Source organism: Scylla paramamosain, chromosome 5 (genome assembly GCF_035594125.1).
Source record: "Scylla paramamosain isolate STU-SP2022 chromosome 5, ASM3559412v1, whole genome shotgun sequence".
In the NCBI taxonomy this organism is placed as follows: Eukaryota; Metazoa; Arthropoda; class Malacostraca; order Decapoda; family Portunidae; genus Scylla; species Scylla paramamosain.
The window spans coordinates 27350242-27362555 of record NC_087155.1 but is presented as its reverse complement, the minus strand read 5'-3'; the positions used below and the strand labels follow the sequence as shown (position 1 = coordinate 27362555).

At 45.1% G+C, this 12314-nt stretch overlaps 1 protein-coding gene across 7 annotated transcripts in view; it reads left to right on the top strand.

Moving 5' to 3' along the window:
- Window positions 1-12314, top strand: part of LOC135100760 (Ig-like and fibronectin type-III domain-containing protein 2) — a 393660-nt gene that overhangs the window by 161868 nt on the left and 219478 nt on the right. The gene's annotated exons all lie outside the window — the stretch shown is intronic.

Here is a 12314-nt window from a genome sequence, read left to right as displayed (position 1 = left end):
TCTCTCTCTCTCTCTCTCTCTCTCTCTCTCTCTCTCTCTCTCTCTCTCTCTCTCTCTCTCTCTCTCTCTCTCTCTCTCTCTCTCTCTCTCTCTCTCTCTCTCTCTCTTAACTACCTACCTGGCTTGAAATAGCAGGTTAGGGCTCTTCTTTTTTTCCTTCCTTCCTTGGTATAAAAGCCCAGTAAACCTTGTATTTATCGCTCAATAACGCCCTGCTGCCTGGACTTTAATTTTGCAGTGCGGGGGAAACAGCCCTTGATATTAGCACTCGAGGCGTCCTTCATGTGTCCCCCGGGGTGGTGCGTGGCTCTGGTCAGTTTCTGGCACGGGGGTTAATATTTAACACAGGTCTCACACAGGTCATAAAATGTACATGTCTTTTTTTTTTTTTGCTCTCTGGTTCCTTTTTTTGGGGTTCTATGTGTGTGTGTGTGTGTGTGTGTGTGTGTTTTTGTCTGTATTTGTGTGCGTGTCCCTTCTGGTGTGTGTGTGTGTGTGTGTGTGTGGTTTTGTTTATCTTTTGTGTGTTCCACTGTAATCCACCTGCTGGTTTGAGGTGTGGTTCGTGTCTTCCTTCTTATTTTTGTGTGTGTTCCTTCCGTTGGTGATTCGGGTTTTGTTCTACCTTCCCTTCTTCTTATACGTGAACCTCATGAGTATTTTCAGCAATCGTATTTTTGTCTCTTATTTTGTGTGTGTTCCTTCTGCTGGCTGAGGTGTGGGTCGTGTCTTTCGTCTTGTTTGTGTGTCTCTTCCTTCTGCTGTTGATTGTTTTTTTTTTTTTGTTTTTTCTGCCTTCACTTCTTAAACGTAAACCTCATGAATATTTAGCTAATCATAGTGACTTTTCCTTGAGCTTTGTCATTCTTTATTGTGACAGTTTTGTGGGCACCCTGACTCCTCCTCCTCCTCTTCCTCTTCCTCTTCCTCTTCCTCCTCCTCCTCCTCCTCCTCCTCCTCCTCCTCCTCTTCTTTTTCTTCTTGTTCTTGTTCTTTGTCAGGATAGTTTTATTTTTTTTATTTTTTTTATTTTTACGTTTGTTATGATTGCATTGCTTCCGTTTTTTATTGTGTGTGTTATTGTGTGGTTTTCTCTTTCAGTTTTTTTTCATCTCGGTTTTCTGTCGTCTCTCTCTCTCTCTCTCTCTCTCTCTCTCTCTCTCTCTCTCTCTCTCTCTCTCTCTCTCTCTCTCTCTCTCTCTCTCTCTCTCTCTCTCTCTCTCTCTCTCTCTCAAGTGCCTTCACAGATAACAAAGAATAGCATTGTTCGCAAAGCCTCCAGCACGCCACATGAACAACTGATAAAGACCCAAGCAATGTGCATTCTTCACCACCACCACCACCACCACCACCACCACCACCACCACCACCACCATCATGTTCTCCCGTGTGACTGTTGCTCTCCTCTTCCTCTTCCTCTTGTTATTCGCTTCCCTATTTCTTCCCTTCTTCTGCTGACTCCTATACAAAGCCTTCGGTATTTTGTGTGGCCTCCTGCTCCTTCTCCTCCTCCTCCTCCTCCTCCTCCTTGTCACCTTCACCCACAGGAGGTCATGGTCAGATCCTTAACCTTCCTCCTCTTCCTTCTTCTCTTCTATCATTCCCCCTCTCCTCCCTCCCTTCCTTCCCTTCCTCCTCCCCCTCCCTTCCCTAGTCGTCACGTTTTGTTACTCAAGGTCTCGAGTTACGCAGAGTGTCGAGGCCTGTCCTAAGCGTACGCCTCCGCCCACTGCCTTTGTGTCTCCTTGAAGTTTTGGAGGGGAAATGGGATCTGTCTTCCTGAAGTTAAGGGGAGATGCGAAGGGTGGAAGCTGGGATTGTGTTATTTTGTCTAGTGTTAATGGTGGTGGTGGTGGTGGTGGTGGTGGTGGTAGTTGTTCTGGTGTAAGTGGTGGTGTGAAATGATAGAGTAGTAGTTGTTGTTGTTGTTGTTGTTGTTGTTGTAGGATTCTCTCTCTCTCTCTCTCTCTCTCTCTCTCTCTCTCTCTCTCTCTCTCTCTCTCTCTCTCTCTCTCTCTCTCTCTCTCTCTCTCTCTCTCTCTCTCTCTCTCTCTCTCTCTCTCTCTCTCTCTCACCCATCCACCCACCACCCTCTCACCCACCCACCCACCACCCATCCACCCACCCACCTCCCTCCCCTCCCCTCCCCTCTCCTCTTTGCCTTACCGCCCATTTCTGAGAATCAGCAAATTAAGCGCTGCATTTCAAGTTTTATCACGTTAATGTCTTCCAGTGTTAGTCTTTCTCTTCCCCCACCTTCCTTCCTTTCTTCCTTTCCCTCCTTTACGTGTACCCTCTCCCCACCCACCTACAGACCCACCTATCCACCCACTCACCCACCCACCCACACACCCACCCACACACACTCCTAACCTGTCATCGCCGCATTGTCGCTGGCAGTCGCTATTAAATAATTTTCGATAATGAGTGTTAATGTATCAGGGTGTGCGAGTTTCAGGACCGGGGATCGACAAATGGAGGAGGAGGGGGATGAAAAATATACATGAACTCCTCGTGATTAATATGCCTTTACGCTTACGCTGCTGGAGAGAGAGAGAGAGAGAGAGAGAGAGAGAGAGAGAGAGAGAGAGAGAGGGAGAGGGAGAGGGAGTATACAAGAGACAGACGAAGCGTTAAAGAGGATGAAATGAAGGAAGACTGAGTGAGGTAAGCAGGCAATTCTGAGGGAGAAAATTCGCAAACAGACTGAAGGAGGAGGAGGCGGAGGAGTGGCAAGAGGAGAGGAGGAGGTGAGGAGGGGGGCAGGTAAGCTAAAGAATACCAGGAAAGGAGAAGAAAACAACAAAAGGAGTAAGTGCATGAGGAAGAGAATGTCTGAAGGCGGATGGAAGTGAAGCTCAAACGAAAATAAAGAAATGGGAGGTGGAAATGGAGAAAGCGAAGGAGGAGAAGGAGGAGGAGGAGGAGGAGAGACTGAAGGGAAGCAGGTGGAGGATTAAGATAAAACAAGGAGGAAGAGAAGCTTAAGGAAGTCAGACTGAGGACACTTGCAAGCTTCTTATCGCAGGAGGGACGAGTTTCAGGTTCCCCTTCTTCAGGTTACCCTTCTTCAGGCTCCCCGCTTCAGGTTCTCTGCATCAAGTTCCTGGCGTCACCTCACTCACGACTCGCCGGGAAAACACAGAGTAGTTCCGCCAATCTGTCAGTTGTGATGCGAGCGCGTGGGCGTGAAGGCCGGGACATTAGGAGGACTTAGCGTGTGGAGGCTCATCAGCTTCGTCTCTTCATCATCCTCGTCGTGATGTTAGTTTTTTTCTTTTCTTTACTGGGAAGCACAGCAATAAAAAGGGAGACAGACACTCATCCCGCGACTGAGAGAGAGAGAGAGAGAGAGAGAGAGAGAGAGAGAGAGAGAGAGAGAGAGAGAGAGAGAGAGAGAGAGAGAGAGAGTTTTCTTTGACAATAGAAAACATAATGCTATTTATGATACAAAACAAAACTGTATGAAATCATAAGAGACACAGAAGTACTTACACACACACACACACACACACACACACACACACACACACACACACACACACACACACACAGGCAAGATTTTCAGAATTCTATCCCGCTTTTCAAACTTTTAGTGTCTCTCTCTCTCTCTCTCTCTCTCTCTCTCTCTCTCTCTCTCTCTCTCTCTCTCTCTCTCTCTCTCTCTCTCTCTCTCTCTCTCTCTCTCTCTCTCTCTCTCTCTCTCTGCATATGTAGATTACTTAAAGAGAACAAAGAAATTCCTCCTCGAAAAAGTTAAAGAATTTCCTTCATCCCTCTCATTCTTTTTCTTTCTCCCTATTTTTGTTTTCCTTTCCCATCGTCATCATCATCACCATCATCATCATCTTCACTCTTCACGGCCATAACTTTGTCTCCGGCCGGGCCAGTCCCTCAGATCCTCGTTAATCTCTCTCTCTCTCTCTCTCTCTCTCTCTCTCTCTCTCTCTCTCTCTCTCTCTCACGGAAAAAATGATGAGAGTAGCGAAAATGTAATAAATCTCGTCTTATCTTCCTCGCCACAATTTTGGCTGAGACATTAGACGAAATTTTGGTATCGCCACTAAGTCTCCTCGTCCCTGGCCATCCATCACACGCCCCCGCCCCCCAAACCCACCAACCCACCCACCACGCCACCCTGCCACCCACTCCTCATTCCTTTTTCCACTCTGCTAATTCGATATTTAGAATCCTGCCTGCCTGCCCTTCTGCGTGTGTGTGTGTGTGTGTGTGTGTGTGTGTGTGTGTGTGTGTGTGTGTGTGTCTGTGTCAATTCAAAGGGCGAGGAAATGAGAAATGAGAAACCGTGAGGAGTTTTTGGACATGATGATAAGGAGGAGGAGGAGGAGGAGGAGAAGGAGGAGGAAGAGGAAGAGGAGGAACGGAAAGAGGTATATGTAACGATGAAGGGAAAGGTGGAGTTTATTCTTTGTCATTTTTTACGTGTTTGTTTACGGGAGAGGAGGAGAAAGAGGAGGAGGAGGAGGAGGAGGAGGAGGGGGAAGGTAGGCGGTGCAGTAGTTTACTTTTGAGTCATAGGTTACGTGTGTGTGTGTGTGTGTGTGTGTGTGTGTGTGTGTGTGTGTGTGTATTTTAGTAGTAGTAGTAGTAGTAGTAGTAGTAGTAGCAATAGTAGTAGTAGTAATAGTAGTAGTAGTAATAATAACAACAACAACAACAACAACAAAACAACAACAACTTGCGTTCTATTGATTAACCTCCAAAGCTGAGATTGAAATTACGGCAGTGATAAAAAAAAAAAAATGACAGATATTGGTAATGTGTCCTGACGTCAGGTTTTAGCGCAGCGCGTTCTGAATAATTAGACTGAAATTGCACGGAGAGAGAGGAAGAGAGCGCTAACAAATTGCGTATGATGGAGGGCATTTTATTTAAGTGTACTGGCTACCACTTACCCTGTGTGTGTGTGTGTGTGTGTGTGTGTTTGTTGTCGCTTGTTCGCACAAGGATTCAGAGACAACAAGAGATTTTTTCTTTTCTTTTTTTCTTTTTCTTTTCTTTTTTTTTTTTTTTTTTACGTTGGTGTGTACAAGGCAGAAGACGAAGTCGGATTGTATTGGGATTTTTACTTTACCTGAGTGTAGCCGAGGAGGAGGAGGAGGAGCAGGAGGAGGAGGAGGAGGAGGAGGAAGAGCAGGAGGACATCTAGTTAAGGTACAAACAGCATAGATACACCGCACTCGTTCTCCCGCCTCACTCACTCACTCACTCACTCACTCACTCGCCTTTGACTTTCAGAGAGGCTGGTGGTGTGGTGTGGCGGGGTGTTAGTGTGTCAGGCTGTGTCAAGAGTATTGCCTCCATTACCTTCTGTCCGCCCCGCGCTGTCTGTTTTGAAGGAATAATTCATTGCAGAAAGTTTTACATCCTGATTTCTCTTGTTTATTTCATCGCTTGAAGAGGAATGTGGGAAGGGGAGGTTTTGATGGCCGTCTGTTATTCTCTCTCTCTCTCTCTCTCTCTCTCTCTCTCTCTCTCTCTCTCTCTCTCTCTCTCTCTCTCTCTCTCTCTCTCTCTCTCTCTCTCTCTCTCTCTCTCTCTCTCTCTCTCTCTCTCTCTCTCTCTCTCTCTCTATACAGGAACTGCCACGTGTAATCCTGATGGCTTTTTTTTCAGTTTCCCTTATTATTTTCTTTAGTTCTTATGCTCTCTCTCTCTCTCTCTCTCTCTCTCTCTCTCTCTCTCTCTCTCTCTCTCTCTCTCTCTCTCTCTCTCTCTCTCTCTCTCTCTCTCTCTCTCTCTCTCTCTCTCTCTCTCTCTCTCGTCTCCCCAGGTTGAAGTGGCGGCGTCGTAAAGGTCATCACGCCTGCTATTCCTGTCTTTCCTCTCACCTTTATGCTTCCTTCGTGGTTTTAACAGGACGACCCCATTCCAGTCTTCCTCGCTTGTCGTATTTTTTCTTTTTTCCCCTCCGCTTCTTTCCTCCGATATCTTCATTACAGCTCACGTGTGTTATCTTGTATTAGTTTCCTCGACACTTTTCGTTTGTTTTGGATACGTGATTCAGTGTTTCCCCCGCGTGTCATAAAGGAAAGGTGGCGATAGAGGATTAAATAAGGGACAGTGAAGGGATGGATGGATACTCCTCTCCCTTCTCTACCTTCTCTTCCTTCTCCTCTTCTTCGTCGTCTTCCTCCTGCAACGTGTATTCCATGAGGCAATAAGGAGATGGAGTGAGCTTTATTTTGTGCTGTTGTGGTATTTTTGTTTTCATTTTCCTTCATCTTCTTTCTCTATTCTTGGGTTCCGTCTTGCATTTGGAAGAGAAAGCTGTATGAAGAGATTATTTTGTTATTGTTATTGCTGGGTCTCTTCTCTTTTTTATTTAGCTGACCTGTCTGAAGGGAAATGTGATCTTATCCCTTGCTTTCTCGTGTCCAGAGTCTGTGTTTACTTCCTCCTTCTGCCTCTCCGACTCTCCCTGCCCTTACTCCACTTCGTTTTCTTCCTTTTCTTTTTTTGTTTCATCGTTCTTTTTTTTCGTGTTTGGGAGACTGGCGAAGACCGTTAAATGAATAGATGGATAGATAAATGAATGAATAGATAAATAGATAAATACATAAGATAAAAGGGAGTAAAGCCAGTTCAATTTTGCTGCCCCTAGTATGTTACCGAACGAGTAGGAGAAGTTAATAAAGAATAAATAAAGAATAAATAAGAAAAAAAATAATAGTCAGTAAATAAGCTGAAATAAAGTACCATATTTTTTTTTCAGAAGTGTCTTAGTATTCCTTTTTCAAAATAGTGACGTCATAGGATGAAAAAAACAAACGGAAAAAATACATAACCCTCCCCCCCCCGTGTGTGTGTGTGTGTGTGTGTGTGTGTGTGTGTGTGTGTGTGTGTGTGTGTGTGTGTGTGTATTCCCGCACTCTTCTCCCCTTCACAGATGGATTAGAGTAATTTATCTTTTTTTTCCCCCATCTTCGTTGAATTAATGTGAGTCGCGTGATTTATATGAAGGAATGTCTCTTGTTACGTTAAAACAGGGCGATATATATTGTACTTTTTATTTCTTTTTCCCCCTTTCCTTCGCTTTACATTTCCGTGTGTGTCGTGGTGCGTGGTGCTTCAAGGAGCGCGAGTCAGGCGAGAGGGGAAGAAAAGAGGAAAAAAACTGGTTTCTCACTATTTTTCCCTGAACTTACTACCTCCGAAAAAAAGAAGTCGAAAATTGTATTATAATTATTGTTATTATTATTACTGTCATTGAGATTTCTCCTCTTCCTTTTCATACTCATTTTTTCCTTCCTCACATTTGTTGTCATTATCCTTGTCCTCATTGTCGTCGTTGCCGTCATTACCATGGTCATTGTCATTTTCATTATCACACCGTCATTTTGATTTTAACGAAGAAAAGTAAGAGTTGAATGATCATATTAAGTCTTCCTCCTCCTCCTCCTCCTCCTCCTCCTCCTCCAGCTAAGTGTTAGTATATACCGTGTTCTTCCACATGTAGTTTAATAGCAGTTCAACAGACACCCTCTTTACAGACCAACATATGTCCTGGTATCTGCTCTTCCTATTTATGCACTCCTCCTTCTCCTCCTCCTTCTCCTCCTCCTCCTCCTCCTCCTCCTCCTCCTCCTCCAAAATGCAGATTCAGGAGAGGCAGCAGCAATTCGCAACCTTCATGAGCCGGAAGTCGTTGCGTGGAAAGTGTGCCGCTGGAATGGTCGACTTGAAGGGGCAGAGTGGGCCGGATGCCTTAAATCGGCGGCAATCGGAAGTGAGTGACAGTTGCGTGAAGGACCAGACGAGGCTCTCTTGTTATGTGTTTATTGTTATTTCGTAAGGTTTTTTTTTTTTTTTTTTTTTTTTTTGTGTGTGTGTGTGTGTGTGTGTGTGTGTGTGTGTGTGTGTTGGTTGTGGTGGTGGTGGTGGCGTTTTGTCAGAATAATTACGTGGTGGTGTTATGATAAGTAAATTGGCTCGTTTGTGGCATATTTACCGAGTTGTGTGTGTCGTTCGGTTCGCTCAGGTTCGAAAAAAAAAAGGGTTCTGCTTCCTCTTCCTTCGAAGTCTCGGAATAGTTTTGTTATGGATTTTTTTCCTTTTTTTTTTCCCTCTGTGTTGTTGCCTCACTCCGCGATTTCGTGCGCTCCATCATTATCTGTCACCATCATCGTTTCCACCAACAAGCCATTCCCGCCATCATCACAATCATACCTCACTATCACAACCACCACCATTACCACTGCCACTAACAATACCATGAACACGATACACGTGGTGACAATGAAGATGATAATGGCGACACTAGACGTGCAGTGTGGATGCATGATTCCTCTTACACATAAAAATTGTGCGTTCAACAAGTATATGCTGCTTAGAGGTCTTGTTTAAGTCTTTATGTATCGCCCAAATACCACGCGGCTTCGAAACAAGAAACCGAAGCAATGCGGGTCGCCTGAATCACTGTTTCGCATGTGTTGTGGTGCATCAGACACTGTACACAGTGGTCTGTTTGTGGTCAAGGTGAAGCAGGACTGCCCAAGCCTAGCCCGAAGCTTGTTCCCAGGCATGTTGACCAGGGAAGGAGTCTGTAGGGACACGTAGCGGCGCGTCCATCTGATTGATCTCACCCAGCAGCCTGGTCGGTGATGCTCCTGGACAGCACCAACTGAAACAATCGTGTGAGAAACTCCATTGTATTCTAATAGTTCATCACTTGATAAGACTGTACTATATTAAACGTATTCAATCTGAAGTAGAACGAGTGGTGTTAAAAGTGGCACGTTTGAAACCCTAGGGGCACCAAAAAGCAGCGTATTTTGCAGTTATGGTGGTGTGGGAGTGCGGCACGGCTCCACGTCTGCCTATTCAGCTGTATCTTGGGCGGGAACTCACAATGCAGTGTTGTCAAAATATTACACGTGCTTCTAGAATCCTCTTGATAAAAGTCTGTAATCCATAATCCACAAATACTGCAGCATTTCCATCCTCTCCCTGACCATCGCCACATCCACCTCTGCTCCACCGGCTGCATGAGCACCAGTCTGACACCGCTCCTCCTTAGTGCAGCTTCCGGATGAACGGATGTATAACACTGAAGAAATAAGAAATAAAACTTATAGATGCTTTCCTTTGATGTCCCCCAAGTGTGAAGATGGAATGGCAACAATTATGATAATGATGATAATAGTGTATAATGATGATGACGCCGAACATTCCCAAGCATTTCGCCTTCACCTTAGTTTTTGCTCACTCCCGCTCCTTCCTCCTCCTAACACGTAAAGGAAAAGAATATTATTACCCTTGTACATCGCCAGTCCACATCACTTTCCCTCCTGTCCTCGTATACCCTCCCTCCTACTCCCCAGTCCCAGCCCCTCCCCTGCCGCGTCCTCGCACACAAACATATCAACATTTTTTTCCCTGCGAGGGCGAGTCATGAGTCGTGTGGGAACGTCATTGTGCAGAGTGAAGCCCCTTGGGTCTTCTTAATTACCCTCTTCCGCATAACCAGCCCCGTTCCCGTCCCGTCCTGCCCCGTCCCGCCCCGTCCCACCCTGTCCCGCCCCGTCCCACCCTGTCCCGCCCCGCCCCCTGAGCCACCCCGCCCCTAGGTTGGCATTATATACATTTATGGTGTTTATTCTTGCAGGTTTCTCTCTCTCTCTCTCTCTCTCTCTCTCTCTCTCTCTCTCTCTCTCTCTCTCTCTCTCTCTCTCTCTCTCTCTCTCTCTCTCTCTCTCTCTCTCTCTCTCTCTCTCTCTCTCTCTCTCTCTCTACGAATCACGGAAATGTTGTAGAGTTGCAGTATATTTAGGTTATGAAATGTTTTTAGTACTATTTCCTTTTCATCTTTCTCTCTTTACCTGCTTTTGCCTTAGTTTTGTATTCTGTCTATGTATACTTGATTCGTGATGTGTGTGTGTGTGTGTGTGTGTGTGTGTGTGTGTGTGTGTGTGTGTGTGTGGAGAATCCCTATTTCTGTTTCTCGTTTAGGTTTATTTAATTTCGTTTTCTTTTTCCCTTTTCCTTTTCATACCTCACTTCTTTGTTTTCGTCCTTTGTTACTTTTCCGTCTTCATTGCCATTGTAAGTGTAGTAATCCTTATCAGTGGTTTTGTTTGTAGTCTTGATGGTAGCAGTAGTAATGGTAGTAGTAGTAGTAGTACTAGTAATAGTAGAAGTAGTAGTAGTATGACAAGTGAGTTTGATCCTGGTGGTGATAATAGACAAGATATAAAGTCCTCCAGTAGTAGTAGAGTAGTAGTAGTAGTAGTAGTTGTAGCAGTAGTAATAGAAGAAGACGAAGAAACACCAGCAGCAGCAGAAGTGGTGGTGGTGGTGTTGGTGGTGGTGGTGGTGATAGCTGTTACAGTGTTAATGGCAGGTAGAAGAAACGGACCTGGCGTGTCACTCGGTCTGTGTTGAGTCGTGAGGGTGTTCAGCGAGTCGTGATTAGCGATTGGCTTGTCAGGTGAGTGGGAGCGGCAGACTCCCTTAATGAAGACAAGTGCGGCGGGGGGGTGGCGCGTGAGGAGCGTCTGGAGGAGAGAGAGAGAGAGAGAGAGAGAGAGAGAGAGAGAGAGAGAGAGAGAGAGAGAGAGAGAGTGTGTGTGTGTGTGTACAGAGATCATTAATTAAAGAGTGGAGTTTTGAATAGTGTGAATAACCTGCACCTCAAGCATAATCGTGTGGCTTGAGAGAGAGAGAGAGAGAGAGAGAGAGAGAGAGAGAGAGAGAGAGAGAGAGAGAGAGAGAGAGAGAGAGAGAGAGAGAGAGATACCTGCACACATGAATCTTTAATGTGCTTCAGTTAAGGTTTCATGTATGCAAAATTAATTGGCGTGGGGTGGAAGAAAGCGATCGTGTTGGAGCAGTGAGCGGCGGAGCGAGGCGTGGAGCGGCGTGAAATATTATACAGCATTACCAGGAGAGGGAAAAAATGTGACTCATGAATCTATGAAATTAGGAGCCGAATTCGGTGTAGGAGAATGTATTACGTGTGTCGTGTAATTGTTGTCATGGAAATGGCGTTTTGCAAGTGTTAAAAAGGAGGGGAGACCAGGAAGGGGGACTGGAATTGTGTGTGTGTGTGTGTATGTGTGTAAGGATTTGAGTGTAAATGTTTGATAGTTGTGGTGGTGTTAGTGGTAATTGCTACTGTTGCTGCCACTGTTACAACAACAACAACAACAACTACAACTACTGTTACTACTACTACTACTACTACTACTACTACTACTACTACTACTACTACTACTATTACTACTATTACAACAACAATTACTACTACTACTACTACAACTACTACTACTATTACTACCAACACTGCTACTACTACAACTACATCTAAGACAAGTAACTACCAAAGCATTTTTTTTTTTTATACACATTCCTTTCGTCAAGTTTGTCTTTCAACTGAAGTAGATGCAAGATTTTCCCGGAAACCTCTTGTCACGCGTCAGGGTGCCCGCCTCGCGTCCCTGCACAGCCTCTCTGTCACCCTGCTTGCCCTGCTCACTCTTCTTACCCTATACCTGAGAAACACACACACACACACACACACACACACACACACACACACACACACACACACACACACACACACACACACACACACACACACACACACACACACACACACACACACACACACACACACACACACACACACACACACACACACACACACACACACACACACACACACACACACACACACATACACTGCACCTCATTCCTCACTCATACATTAATACAAGTTCTTATTCATCTGCTCACTCACAGCTGGGGTTATTTCTGTACTTGTGTTTTTTTTAGTGATCTGCACTTTTACTGATTCATTTCCTCATTCCTGGACTGGCTCACTCACTTCTACTCAGTGACACTTCCTTATTCATTCATGTACTCTCACTGATTCACTCAATGTTCACGTACTCACTCACTCACGCACACACGCACACTCAGTTCCGCAGTGTTGGTTGCTACATCACCTGATCCACTTACACGCAAGATTAACTATCGTGTTACCTTACCCTTTGCACTCTCTCTCACTTTCTCACTCCTTGATACTTCATGTATCTTTTTCACACTATCCATCTCTCTCTTTCTATCTCTCTCTTCCTCTCTCCCTCCCTCACTCCCTGCATCCCTCACTAACATTCTCCTTTACAATTTTTTTTTTCTTTTCTGCATTCAAGTTTTCTTAATTTTTTTTTTTAACGCTTTCTGTCGCAGTAAATTATTGTTTCCACTTCATCTTCTTCTCCCCCCCCCCCGTTCGTACCGCTGCCTTTCTCCTCATCCCCTCCTGTTAAGAATCCCGAGGAAACTGTGAA